Source organism: Bacillus rossius, chromosome 1 (assembly GCF_032445375.1).
Source record: "Bacillus rossius redtenbacheri isolate Brsri chromosome 1, Brsri_v3, whole genome shotgun sequence".
NCBI classification, from domain to species: Eukaryota; Metazoa; Arthropoda; class Insecta; order Phasmatodea; family Bacillidae; genus Bacillus; species Bacillus rossius.
The window spans coordinates 211034349-211049409 of record NC_086330.1 but is presented as its reverse complement, the minus strand read 5'-3'; positions in this window follow the sequence as shown (position 1 = coordinate 211049409).

Sequence of the window (15061 nt, the reverse complement as noted above, 5' to 3'; positions counted from 1 at the left end):
CAAAGACATTAAAGCACTTGTAGATTCACGGCTCGTAGAGCCTGTTCGAGTCGTAATTCAAAAACTTACGGGTATGGCCGACTCCATGCAAATCCCCAATAAGACTGTTGTTAAATGTAACATAAGCACATAATGAAGCAATCAGAAACTTTTGTCAGGGTAAAGTATAAGGTTTAACGCATAGTGTAACACCGCAATGCATAGCATGCCAATAAATGCGAGAACAAATTGACAGTGATTCCCAGTGCCCCCTTACCTAAGTTAGGCATCAGCCAACCATGCTGCCTGAGGATTGTGATACTACTTCTCTAGTTAGTAATTCAACCACTGCCACGATCCTAATGAACAAAGCTGGGGCCGACGACTCACCAAACAGCTGCATAAGTTAGCCTGGCACCCTCCCGGAAAGAAAAGAAAATTTTTAAGCTGTAAATATATAAAGGTGATTTTGAATTTTCCATGAAAAACAATTGAAACATGCTATAGATACAACACTAAATATAATTATCCTGAAACATGTTGAATTCAGTTAAGTTCTGTTACATAGTTGAACAGTGCCGAGATTCTGCAAGATAGGAATAGCCTCTGTCCTTAAGTATGGGCGGTGGGCCTTCACTAATCAAAATTCCCGCGCGTCTTGTTAAAAGAAAAACAAAGTCCCGAAGTTGGCCGAAGGTGAAGTCTTCGGGCATGTTCGGGTTGGTCCTCAACCCTTTGTGAAATGTAGGCTACCCGTTTGGAGTGGTATGGTGCGTTGTCCATAACTACGATCGATGCAGGTGGTAGATTTGGCAGTACCTTTTCTGAAAGCCATTTTTCGAAATTTACAGAGTTCATTTTTCCGTGGTAATCCCTCACTGTAGCACTAGCTTTGTAAACAACACATGCTCCTGGAAGGAAACCATTTCTCGAACCAATATTCAAAACTATTAGTCTGTGAGCTGCGTTTCCTGTACTCATAACACCGTTTATATCGTCCTTTTTCTTCCAACGTTTCTTGAATGTTAAATTTGTGTCAACCCAAGTTTCATCAAGGAAAAATATTTCTTTTCCATCTTTTCTAATTTGCTTCATTTCAGTAAGGTATTTTGACCGCCAACAAATGATATCAGCTCGTTCAAGGAGTACTACACGTTTGTCTTGGGTTTTCCTCCACACGAAACCCATTTCCTGCAGAAGTCGGCGCAATGACGATTTGCTCCAAATCCAGCCGATCTTTTCTTTAAGAATTGGTAATAGCTTGTTGACTGTTGGCACAACCTTTTTCACAATATAGAATTCGTGAATTGTATCTCGAATAACTCTTCTATCAAAACTGTCGTCAATTTTGACAGTCTTTCTTTGCCTGCAAAAACATGTTAATTTAAATTAGAATCAACAAGTTAGCTTTAAGGGGGTAGTTTCCTTACTTTCATGAATTGGTTGAGATTTCGCCATTACTATATTTTTATATCCGATATTTTCAAACTAGGTTAAGTATGACATACATCACGTTTTAACAGTAATTTTAAGTACTATTTTGTTAATATTAAAACATTTTATGACCTGCATGATCCTAATTAGGTATATTCTAATAAGACAATAATTTCAGTCCCTCAACAAATAATATGGATGACAGGCAACTCATTTCAAATTCAAAAGGTCTGATAAGTACTTTACTGTGTCATGATTACCACCAAATTTCAAGATTAAGCCATAAATATTAATTGCTGAGTAATAATTATAAAATTATTAAATCTAGGAAACTACTCCCTTAATAAAACAAACATACTTAAATAGAAACTGGACAGTTTTCACGAAATTTCGATGGATTTCTACGTTTGCTTCAACTTTACTGTGTCAGAATTTTTTTTCGTGTGCTTCTGCTTTTTTACCTGACAAGAATTTGATGATTTTCTCTTGAGACCTATCGAATCCTTACTTCTCTTGTGAACACCAAGTATACATCCTCTATAATGTTTACTCTTAGAACTGGCCAATGTGACCTTATTTAGAAATAAAATTGATTCTCACATAGCATTTTTCAGTGAATTCTAAGGTAATAATCCACCATAGTCAGATTATTTCTACATGTGACTGGTTATGTGCTGAGAATATCGGTTAGTTTAAAAAAATGATAATAACGATGACACTTGATTAAAATTCACTATTTTGTTACGTATAAGAAATGGTAGCTGGTTACGTGGACAACACAAATTTGATTTTCTTTCCCTTGAGACCTATCGAATCCTTACTTCTCTTGCGAACACCAGGTATACATAATGCATGCTACATAATAACATAGCTTTATAAATAGTATGAATACACCCATCATACTCTGAAACGAAGTGGGTTGCAGATCGTAATACATAGGCTACAGGGTTACATTTGTAGACAGATGGAGAAAATTGGTTATATTTGCTGCCGAATTGACTACATTTGTAGTCATTTGTGGGTAACATTTATATTTGCTTAACTAATATTATGTACTTTGTTTAAGGTTTACTTCATTAGAAATTAATGATTTAGTACTTTAAATCAGAATGTTGCAAAATATGTTGGTGAGAAGCGGAACTACTTAACCATGTATAATTTAAATTTCGGAATTAACTGATAGTTTATTTAAATGTTCTATTTAAGTTTAGTATTTGCGTTTGAACTTTCAGGTTGCTTCTGACATTTGTCGTATAAACTAATATGGATTCTGGATCGGTGCTATTAACGTCATGAAAAGGTCACTGGTGTAGTTATTGTGACAGGGGTTTTACTTTGAGAAAGAATGATCATGTAAAAAACCAACTATATAAAATGTTAAGTTTTGATCGGTGTGACGGGTATTTTGCTCTAAGAGAGAGCTTAAAAAGACATTGCAATACTTGTAAAGTTATGCTCACTGATGATTGTTATTCCTTGGGATGAATGTTCGTAGCTGTCGATAAGCCGAGCTGGGGTGTCTCCAGTGATGAGGACGACGAGGACAGCACAAGTTCCTGCAGTTCCATGGATGTGTCGGACTAATCTAATGCAAAAAATAAGTCATGAAAAAACAATGTGCGCCATTTGAGCATTTGGAAGGTGTGGTATGCTTACTGAACTTGATAAGACAGAATAACTGCCCTACATACCTAAAGAATTTTTGCTGGTGTATGCAGCCAATTAAATAAAGTGGGTATTCGAATACTTACCTGCCAACCTGAAAAATGATCAGGACATAGTGGATTGTCTGCCGTGCACCGATTGTTACGCGAATATCGGACAAAATGAAGACATGCCTTCAACACCACACAGTTGCGGCTGGTGCAAGAAACTTCACGGACATGATTAAATAATGTGTGTTAACAAACAATGTCTCAGTCTGTAAAATGTTACGCTACAGTGAGGACGCAAACAATGATACTTTATTAAAGGGATATAAAACTGTTACTTATAGTTCGGACGGATATTTTGTGTTGTCCGAACAGTGTAATGATAGCCGTCATGTTGGTTAAATATAATAAAAATATTTGAATCTAAAATGTGTGATTCTTCAAAATGCTCTGTTTTTAATATTAATTCTTCATGTAATGTACCTAATACAGAAAAAAGTTCTACAGAAATTAATTGAGATTGTAACTGTCATCACCACTATCATGGTTTCTGCGAATGTATTAGACGACTGTTTGCATTAATTTTTAAACGATGAGTCATACAGACAGGATTTAGCCTGTTATATGTTAAAACTGATCAGTAGTATATGTAAAAAACTGATCAGCACGAGTTTGGAAGCCTCAGCATGCAGACGTTTCATCCTGTTAATCCGTACGTCAGTGTGAAACAAGCTTTATCCCAGGTAAGCTATTCTTACTGGAATGGCAGTGATTAAAAAAGCTATACGGAAACATGTGACGGACTATTTCATACTATAGTTTCCGATGACTTGAATTCATACGAACATTGTCAAAATATTGTTAGCTGTCAAATTTATGTACAGTGCCCTGTTTATTACATGAGGGAAAAAATTGTACTACCGAGTTCTATCGATCAAGTAAGTTCGCTAAGAATCAAGAAAGACTACCTCTTCATTCGCCCGAGTATGCTTCTATACAATTCTACAATTCTGCAACAAACTGTATTACTACGAGCGAAGTGGGTATGCAAACCATGAAAAATCTAATTTCCAATGTGCGAAAAGTGTACCAGAAAGAAAAAAACCCTCGCAAGCCTGCTAAAAACAATTTGAAAACTACAAGTACTTTCTTCGAACCACCGATCTTGCATACTGCTGATGTTCAACGGATTGTACGCAATGAAATGCAAAAGATTTTAAATAGTATGTCGGAGATAATAAATGTAGAATTAATTTTTAATGTTTTAGTTCTGTAATGTGTTCTTACTTTCAATAAATGTATTAAACATACCCGATTTATTAATTTTCTTCCATATCTATAATGAGTATTTAGCTGTATGTTACTCGAACGCAGCTTGACGCCACGAAGTCGCAGACCTTTTGTAGCATGCGCGTCATGACTGCAGCTCGAGTGCTTCGTGATGACACTTTGACGAGCTGTTTGTGGCATGCTAAGACATTCCTGAGCGCCTCATGGCACCACAAAGTCGGACGACTTATGTACCTGTTGTGACATGCGTGGCCAAGTCTATTGTTCGGGCTCCTCAGCACTGCGAGACGACATTTCTGAGTGATGAGTCACGATGCGGGGCAGTGCCTCGCGACCTAATCTCTAATCACCTAGGTTATTAGGGTCCGAGAGTGGTTTCCCATGTTATTACCTACATTTCTACTCCCTCACAGACCTGCCACGACATGCACATGAGTCATACTGGGTTTTTCCGATGACAATGGTACTTCCCCTCCACATACTACATTCATATTGGTAGGTTCGATAAAAATACTCTGTTCCCAATGGTTTATCCAAGAACAGGCAGGTCCGAGGCTATAAAAGGCCGAGATTAGCTGTCGGAGGTTCAGTGTGTTTTTAGAGTTTGAGTGAGTTAGTTCGTGTGTGAGTTTCGCTGTTACCACGATTCCTACCACCAACACTACATCATCTTCTGCAGATCCACTTCATCGTTTTCTGAGGTATGCTACATGTTTCGTTAACATTGAATGTTTCTCAGCTTTTTCGTAGGTTATATGCTAGCTGTTTCTCTGTACTTAAACTTTTGTGTAGGTTATCAGCTTAAACTTCTTGTAGGCTATCAGCTAACTACTTCTCTGTACTTGAACTTTAGTGTATGTCAGCAGGACTTGGACTTAAACTTATGTGTGGGTAACCAGGAATTGTTTAGCTTAAACTTTTAACAGTACTTTAAATATTCTAGCATTTTTGGGTTGTGCATTAGACTAGTTTTAAACATGTTTAGTTAACATAGAATACATTTTCAGCTTTAACTTTTATCAGTACTTTAAATATTCTACAATTTTTAGGATTGTACATGAAGGGTAGCTTTGAGGTTATGTTTGTAACTTTTTTATTTAGTAACATTGCTAACAGTTTAGGTTAGTAAGCATGAGGACTAGAGTTTTGAGGGTATGTTTGCAACTTTCTTTATTTAGTAACATCGCTACTAGTTTAGGTTAGTAAGCTTAAGGACTAGAGTTTTGAGGTTATGTTTGCAACTTTTTTATTTAGTAACATTGCTATAATTTTAGGGTAGTAAGCTTGAGGGCTATAGTTTTGAGGTTATGTTTGTTTTCATGTAATATCTAGCTGAATTGTATTCTTAATTCTTTTGTTATAGTTCTCCGTACGTCGAGCTAACTTCGTGTGTTCCGTACGTTGAGACCGGACTACCGATTGTCAAGATGTCGTCTACCGTTCAGAAATGCGGTTTCTGCTCTGCCTCCTTCACGGCATCTAAGAATTGCTACCGGCACGAGCGACAGTGTGTCGAGAACCAGCATCGTGACTACCAGCAGTGCCACGTATGTGGCAAGATGGTCGCACGCATCGACAAGATGCAGCAACACCTTGCATCATGTACCGGTGCTATCGCCATGACATCAGGCATGCGGTGCAGTTTCTGCTACAAGGCCTTCGCCCGTGCTGATTTTGCCAGACGGCATGAGAAGTCGGCTTGCGGTCTTAACCCTAACCACATAGCACATTCCTGCGCGAACTGTGCTAAAGAGTTCGCCAGAGCATATAATTTGAAATCTCACATCAAGGTATGCAAGGGACCTGCTCCGCCTCCTACAAAGAAGCAGAGGATGGCAGCAGTTATGCCAGCAGTACTGCCTAAACCATCGACCAGCCGAACAAAGGTGGTGACCGGCGCGGGTTTGGCCAATACCCATGGTTTCATCACCGCTGAAGTAGGATTCAAGGGCAACTTGAAGACTTACATTGCTGTAAATACATCAAGTACTACCAAGGATATCTGTACGTACCTGGACTCCATCAAGAACAAAATAATAAACCAGCTCATGGAGGAGATTGAAGAGAACGGTCCTCTCAAATTCAATATCGTGCTCGAGTGCGACTACGAAAAACCAGTAGATGCCAGTGAAGACAAGAGGGCCTTCAAAACCATAAATGTTCCCCTCTACGCAGTTCATGAGGTGGAAGAGGCAGTTACCGAGTCCATCTCTAAGATCTTCAAGGAGGAGGAAGATTACATGTGTAAGGGGTCCGGATGGAGTTTGTCAGCCGTTAAGCGACTACAGTTGAGAATCAATAAGCTCGATCCACTCCGTGCCAGCTCCTACATCGAATTACCTACTTCCATCAAAGACGAATACGCAGTGATCAATCCGCAAAACCTCGAAGACCACATGTGCTTTAAGTGGGCGATTCTTGTGAAGTACTTCGTAGGATGGTATCCTGAACGTGTCAATTAGCGCTACCATGACTTGGAGGGGAAGTTCAACTTCAACAACATTGACTTCCCTACTCCAATCAAGCAAATACCACTGTTTGAAAAGCAGAATACCGGAGTCTTCATCAACATTTACAATATCGACGAGAATCTGAATGTTGTTCCTGCACGAGTCACTCCTGAAGAAAAAGAACATCATTTCGATCTGCTGCTCTTGGTCAATGACAATTCGTCCCATTTCACATTTATTAAAAAATGTTCTGCTCTGGTTTGGTCCCAACTCACTACACACACTGAGGCTATTCATGTTTGCAAAATATGCTTCAAGCATTACGATGATCGGGATAGGGTTAGCGGGCTCACTGGTCTTCAGTGTTTAGAAAAACACAGTGAGCTCTGCAAAAAGCATGCTGCTGTTAGGATGAAGATACCATCGCCCGATCAAAATGGCTTGCCTCCTGTTCTGAAGTTCAATAACTTCCATCACAGTGACAAGATGCCCATCGTGGTATATTGTGACTTTGAAGCTATTCTGGAGAAAATCCATACATGTCACCCGAATCCTGATGAGTCATACACGCTGCAGTACCAAAAGCATAAAGCATACAGCTACTGCATTTGTGTGAAAGCAGATAACTCCGTCATTCCAGCACAATTCACTTCTTTACTTCCTTCACAGCCTTAAGTGTATCGCGGTTGTGACGCAGAAGATAAATTCATATCCCGCATTGTGGAGATTGGACATGACGTACAGAAAATATTTTCTACGTTTGTTCCTATGACTCTGCTCACACATGCACAGAACACTGCTTTTCTGCAAGCAAGGTGTTGTTGCTACCGTGGAGGAAAATTTGAAGGGGTCGTAAAGAAAGTTCGTGATCATAATCACTTCACCGGCGAATTTATTGGACCTGCATGTAATGACTGCAACCTTCTCAGGTGCAGACCAAAAAAGATGATTGTGTTCTTCCACAACCTGGCATACGATCAGAACATCATTATCAGGAAGTTGGGGTATGACACTAGAGATATTTTCATAATTCCTAATTCGGAAGAGAAGCTGATAACTTTTTCCAAGAAGTTGCATGATAAGTTCAGCATTCAGTTTGTTGATACATTCCGTTTCATGAGTCGGGGTCTTGCTTCGCTCGCTGATTTCTTGCCTGCAGACAAGTTTGTCAGTACTGCTGAGTTTTTCGCTCCTGATGAGTTGGAGTTGGTTACTCGTATGGAGTCTTCCCCTACGACTTTGTTGATTCTTTTGCTCGACTAGACGATACTAGTCTTCCACCTATCGATGATTTCTTTAATATTCTAGTAGGTGTATTTGGTATGTCCTGGTGCATCGGCTGATGGCTGGGGATCCGGGGATCCGCGGCCGCCATCTTGGATTACGTCAGTTCCGGCCGCCATCTTGGATTACGTCACTTCCGGCCGCCATCTTGGATTACGTCACTTCCGGCCGCCATCTTGTATTACGTCACTTCCGGCCGCCATCTTGGATTTGACTTTAACCTTTGACCCCGATGACCATTTTGTTTTCTAGAACATTCCACCTTATTATGACGTCATGTCCGCCATCTTGAAAATCCTTATTTATTATCCGATTTTAATTTAAAAAAATAAAAATTAATAATTTAATTTTAATTAAATGTTACAATTATCTAGCACCACACTCCTATACATTACGTTTACATCATCGAGCACCCCACTCTTCTACATTACGATTACATCATCGAACACCCCACTCATCCCTGTCGCAATTTTTCGTAACACCACCATCTTTAAAATAAATTTATTATAAACCAATAATCTAAACCATTATCGTCTGCTGGAGGCAGCCATCCTGGATTCCGCCATATTGATTTCATCCGATGATGTCATCACCATCCTAAAGCACCTTAGTGTATGTAAGGCCGACTTTCTATCCCGTACCAATGTTGTTATGATCCTTATAGACCATAAAATCCTCAGTCATTTTGTTGTTGTGACAACCATTTATTCTTAAAGGCATAATCATTTACAGGTTTTAACTAACATATATGTTATTATTTCATTGCTGTGGATGCGATAGTTAAAGTAATTATAATTTTAAAAAATATAACTTTTTCTTCCATCAAATTTAATTACTTACTACTTCATAGCCATCACAGGAACCAGAAATTTTTCAGAGTCCTAACCCACAAGTAGATAAGTATCTCTTCTAAGTAGGTACATGTTTGCGTACACATGTTTAAAGAGCTGCACGGAAGCAGATATTTTAAATGTTTAGGTATATATCCATCCCCCTCCCCTAAAATTTTTAATGACAGAAAAAACACAAGCAGCTTTAATCCTTCACGAGAATATTATGCTACAAATAAAAATACCGAATCACATTTTTTCAGTATTAGATGTTCCCCTATCTTCACGAGGGAGACCACATCCGACACATAACATTTTACGTTTCAACTTAATGTCTGATCGCTATAGTGTATATGATGCAGTTACAACACTCACCTCAGCCATTACCTACTGTCGCTACGAACAAAGCCATTACCTACTGCCACTACGAGATGCACTTCATATCAAATGAAAATAGTATTTTTTTAAGTTGTGGCAAGAAGTCGAAGTAAATAAAATATAAAAAAAATATTTAACACTATTTAATAAAAAACACACACACTCCTTCACACCATCTTCTCCCCCCTTGTTAACACAATACCATTCAGAAGGCGTTACCGACCCCCTTCACAACACCCCGCTCCGCAGTAGGTACTTTCCATACTAGCCATCATTTACTCTGCCCACACAAGTATACAAGCATCACGCAGCTCCAAAGTCGATATCCCCCCTTCCCTTCACAGCAGCAATATCCTCCACAGTCAGAGTGGAGGTGTTCACAGTACATCTGCGATGTCTTCCCTGGACTCTTCGTCTTCATCCATCGCAAGAGCTTCTTCCTGGCCGCTAGCCTCCTGACAGCACGCATAGAACTCATCCTCAACAAACTTCTCATAGGTGGCCCGACACATCTTACTAGCTCTGTTGATAACTACGAATGATACATCCTGAGGCTGCAATTGTTCAACTGTCCCCACCCCTCTACCCATTCTATTGTAGTCCTGTTCGTGCGTGCCAAGCACACACGTCACTGACGCACGGCCTTTGAGTCAGCAGACCTCCCCCCTCCCCCCCCCCCCACTGAACCATCCACACCCCAAATAGCTGCGTCATTTAGACCTGTCGCCACGCGTCCCCAGCCTCTTAATACCATTTTAAGCACCTTCGACGAACATCCCGACCTCTGGTAACTAGTGAAAAGTTTTAAACAGCACATTAATAAATACATTTTTTTATTTATTTTAGACTTGCATTTATTAATATAAAAATTTACAACATTTCAAAACATTAAAATTTATATGGCATCAGTCGATTTTATTCAACTGATTTTCACATTTATCGAATCCTAGCCACTTCACAAACAAGACATCATCTTTATAATCTATCAATTTTTCTACTTAATAATCGCTTGGGTACTTGGTAGGCTGAATTTCTTCCCCATAGAATCCGCCACATATCACCGAACCTCGTAAATCTTCCAAGTAGTAACATCTCGGATCGTAATTACGTATTTTAACAACACGGAATATTTATGTCAACCATTATAAATACATACAAAATATTCAATTTTAGCTCTAAGTTTTATTACGCCTAGTTTATTTGCATCAGAATAAACAGTTTCCAGGAGTGAGTTATCTTTTACATCGACAGGCACCATGCCAGTTTTTCTGTATTTTCTGTAACATATAAATCCACATATAACTCCCTTTTGCTGCGAACTCCCTTCACATGACTTCCTTCAGAGCAGGAATAAATCATTCATCCACCCATCCTTTATCTCGGTGAACATAGTTGAATTATTTATTTTGAACAAGGCTACAAGACTTCTTGGCTACAAAGCTACAAGCTACAAGGTTCCAATCGGCTACGTGTCTACAATACTACCAGGCTACAAGACCACGAGGCTACAAGGATACATCAAACACATAGAAAAAAATCTGGGTATAAAAATACCAACTCAGCAAATTTAAATCTTACTGTAGAGCCGAAACATCCCTGAAATATGTATTTTATGCCTCCTACAAGACCAAGGCGTTTTGAACCATTAAATATTCAGCCCTGGCTACAGACTTGACAACAAGCATTCAATGAAACGGGCACACATTTGGATAAAACATTCAACTTTGTAGGATACATTAGTTAAAATACTAAAGGAAACGATAGAATTCAGCTCAAGCTGGCTACAATGCCACCATCCACAGTTGGCTCCAAATGATTTTAGTTACAATGTAGCACGTACCCGCTACAATTGCCGGAAAGAAGTTATTATGACTCTTCATTTTGTTAGTCATTTATTACGAATTTTACATCTTTAAGTTTGAAGTTGTACTACGAGAATCCAACCTTAGCTAGAAATTAGATTACAATAAATAAAACAAACTTTTTTATCCAAAGTATAATTTGGGTTTTCACTTTTATACACATGCAGACAAAACAAGTTATTATTGGATGTAGCATACATTTCTTATTTCACGAAGTATACACCATATTTGATTGGTATTGGGTAAATTTTCTTCATTTTTGCGAGGCAAGTAGAAGTCTTAACCTATCTAACAATAGGTTAAAATATTTCCATGCGGCATAATAAATATCTTCGGCTTCTAACATCTTACGTAAATTTTCATTACTAATACTTTTAAGACCTCTAAAGTTCCGTTTTTAATACCAGCCTCAAAGCCATTAAAATTGTATCACCCCACTGACCATCATAATCCTAATCTGAATAATTTAGTTTAATAAGTCGTTTCCATCATTTTGGTCTCAACACTTTATCACAGTATTCGTTCTTGTGAGCTTCAAGTTCTTAATCATAGTCATAGTTCTTGTAAGCTTCAGATGAATCATAGCAGTCTTCGACCTTTTCAGCTTTAGGCTGTTCTAAAGTGCTCTCAATTTCATGGAGGCGACTAGAACTTGGTGTAAATTTTTTTATTTACCCATGAAAATGCTACTTTCTTCGTTAACTTTTAGTTCCAAATAATTAACAAGACCTGGGATAGTACTATTAGAATCATCATCTTCACATTTCTCGTGATCATTATAGTCGTCTAATATTTTGCTAACATTTCACTTTCTTGCTTTTATAGACACACAATTCTTAACATTAACCAGCCTTGTTTAACCAGACCTCAAGGAGGGAAAGAATCATGTTACAAACGAGTGTTTCTCGGCTGTACTTAGCTTATTTAACGAATGAGTAATGGATATTTTTATTCAAGTACCACCTGATTAAAATGCGGAAATTTCTTATTTGGTGTCAGGAATTCGCAATACAAACGGAGATCTCTCAATATATTCCAAGATCCACACAATTCACAAAAACCGCATATTTCAAGACCAAGAACAGAAGTTTTAAAGATGTTCTTTTCTCTTCTAGAGCAACTCGTGATGTTACAATCATCTGGTTTTCGTCGATGCTATAGATGTTTATGCAGGCGCGAGGATTCTGTTTCTCGAACAGAGGTATCTGGCGAAGTGGATTGGGAAACTCGTAGTTAGTGAAGTTGAACTTCCCCTCCAAGTCATTGTAGCACTGATTAACATGCTCAGATGCTCACCTGCATCTAACTTAACCAGAATTGCACACTTAAAACATATGTGCTCATCTAAGTATTTACAGATTGACCACCGCATATTTTTCTTTGATGCATGTAGGTATTTCGATGTAGGAGCTAGCTCGAAGTGGATCAAGCCTTTTAATGTGTAGTTGTAGTCGCTTAACACCAGACAAAGACCATCCGGACCCCTTTCATAATTAATATTCTTCCTCTTTACATATCTTAAAGATGTATTCAGTAATGACATCCTCCACTTCACGAACTGCAAAGAGTGGAACATTCGTGGTTTTGAAGGCCCTCTTGTCTTCACACGTACCCATTGGCTTTTCACAATTGCTCTCAAGCACGATGTAATACATCCTCTTCAATTTCCTCTAGAAGTTGGCTTATTAGTTTAACCTTGATAGAGTCCAAGTATGTACATGTTTCCTTGACAGAACTGGTATTATTTTCTACCACACAAGTCTTCAAGTTACCCCAGATTCCCACTTCTGCAATGATGAAGTCGTGGATGTTGGTCAAAACCCGCCTCTGTCACCAGCAATGTTCGGCTGGTGCTTGGCTTAGGTATGACTACAGGCTTAAGCGCGGCCATTCTCTGCTTCTTAGTTGATAGTGGATCAGTACCCTTGCACGCTTTGGTATGTGCTTTCAACTTACCAGCCCTGGTGAACACTTTAGCATAGTTCCCACACGAATACATTTTATGGCTAGGGTTGAGACCGCAAGCCGTCTTCTCATAATGTGTGACATGGCTGGAGTTTTCGAAGGTTTTGAAGCAGAAGCTACACCAGGTGACTGAAGTCGTGAGGGCAGCACCAGTACATGTTGTAAGATATTACCGCAATTTATCACTGCGAGCAACCATCTTTCCACACAGATGACACTGCTTGAGGTCATGTTGCTGGTTGTCAGCACACTGACGTTCATAACGGTAGCAGTTATTAGCTGCCGTATAGGTAGCAGGGCAGAAACGTCATTTCTGCATGGTTGATGTCATCACAACAATCGGTAGTCTGTGCTCAATGCACGGAACACACGAAGGAAGCCCGACGTACAGAGAACTATAACAGAAGTCTTAATAAAACAATGTAGCTACCCTTTACATGAAAATGTTTGCATACATAACTTCAAACCTACAAAATACAGCTTCAACAAACCAATCCTTAAGTTAGCACTACCTTCCCCCGAAAAAAATCTAAAAAATCACTAAAATGTTAAAGTACTGTAACTGACAAGTTACACAGAAGAAGTCAAAAAATATTCAAAGTCCCGGTAACTGGTAACTTTTACAAATTTTTAAGTACAGAGAAGCATTTAGCTGAAAAATATTCAAAGTCCACACAACAAATGTTTAAGTACAGAGAAGCATTTAGCTGAAAATATTCAAAGCCCTATACAGTTACATTTTCAAACAAAATATTAAGTACACAGAAGCATTTAGCTCAAAAATATTCAAAGTCCACACAACTCCCTCTCCACACAAATGTTTAAGTACAGAGAAACATTAAACTGAAAAATATTCAAAAGCCCGCACAGCTACATTTTCACACAATAGTTTTAAGTACACAGAAGAAGCTTGCAGAAAAAAATGTTCAAAGTTCTAATAGCTAACAAAATTATTTAAAAGATCATATAGATATCTATCTACAAAAGGGAAAAAAAATGAACACAGCCTCAAATCCACTCATTTACACGAAATCCAAAAAATTAACCCACAAACTACAACTAATCATACTACCCCTCAACAAAGAAGCCCCTTGCTTGAAACCAACCAAACCTAAAAATCGTTACAATTTTAGCACAAAACGTAGCTCATGTGCAGGTTTTCATAACTCCTGAGTTTCGGTAGGTCTGTGATGTGTGAAGGGGTATGGGGTAAAAACATGTAGCAACCATGCAACAAGTATGATTAACCTCTATAGCTTGGACCAAGTACAACCACTATTGGCTTTGCCAATTAGAGATGGAGTCGCGAGGTACTTTCACAATCATGACTCATCTCTCAAAAATGTCTGAGAGCCTGAGCTATCCACAAAAGTCTCAAGCAATTCACGGCATCGTGGACCCACGAGTCCGTCAGCACACAACCATTATCTACACACACATTTAAACTTCTACATGACAATACTTGACATGGTAAATGTTATAGTTGTGAAAGGAAATAGTTAGAAAAATTGAAATTCAATACTTTTTTGGATTCAGAACATACACATACATGTGTGAAACTAAGCACGGGACTTGAGCGAAAACATTAGTTGCTCACGAAACATTTTGTGTAAATAACTTCATACCTACAAACCCACATTAAATCCATGATTCATAGTGATAAATTATCAAACCAACCCACAACACCATCAAATTAATCCGCACATTAGCATATTGCAGCTACCCCCACCACCCCTTGAATTCAATCTAACATAAAAATCACTCAAATACCACCAATGTAAAAATTACAAGTCGAAAAATTATGCATGAGTTCAAGTATGGAGGTGATCTCATCCATATCAGTATAGGCTCCTACACAAAAAGAAACAATTAAATGTATCACCCCGGCCACCAAATCATTTAGACCATCCCAAGACACATATAATATCTCTTATGCT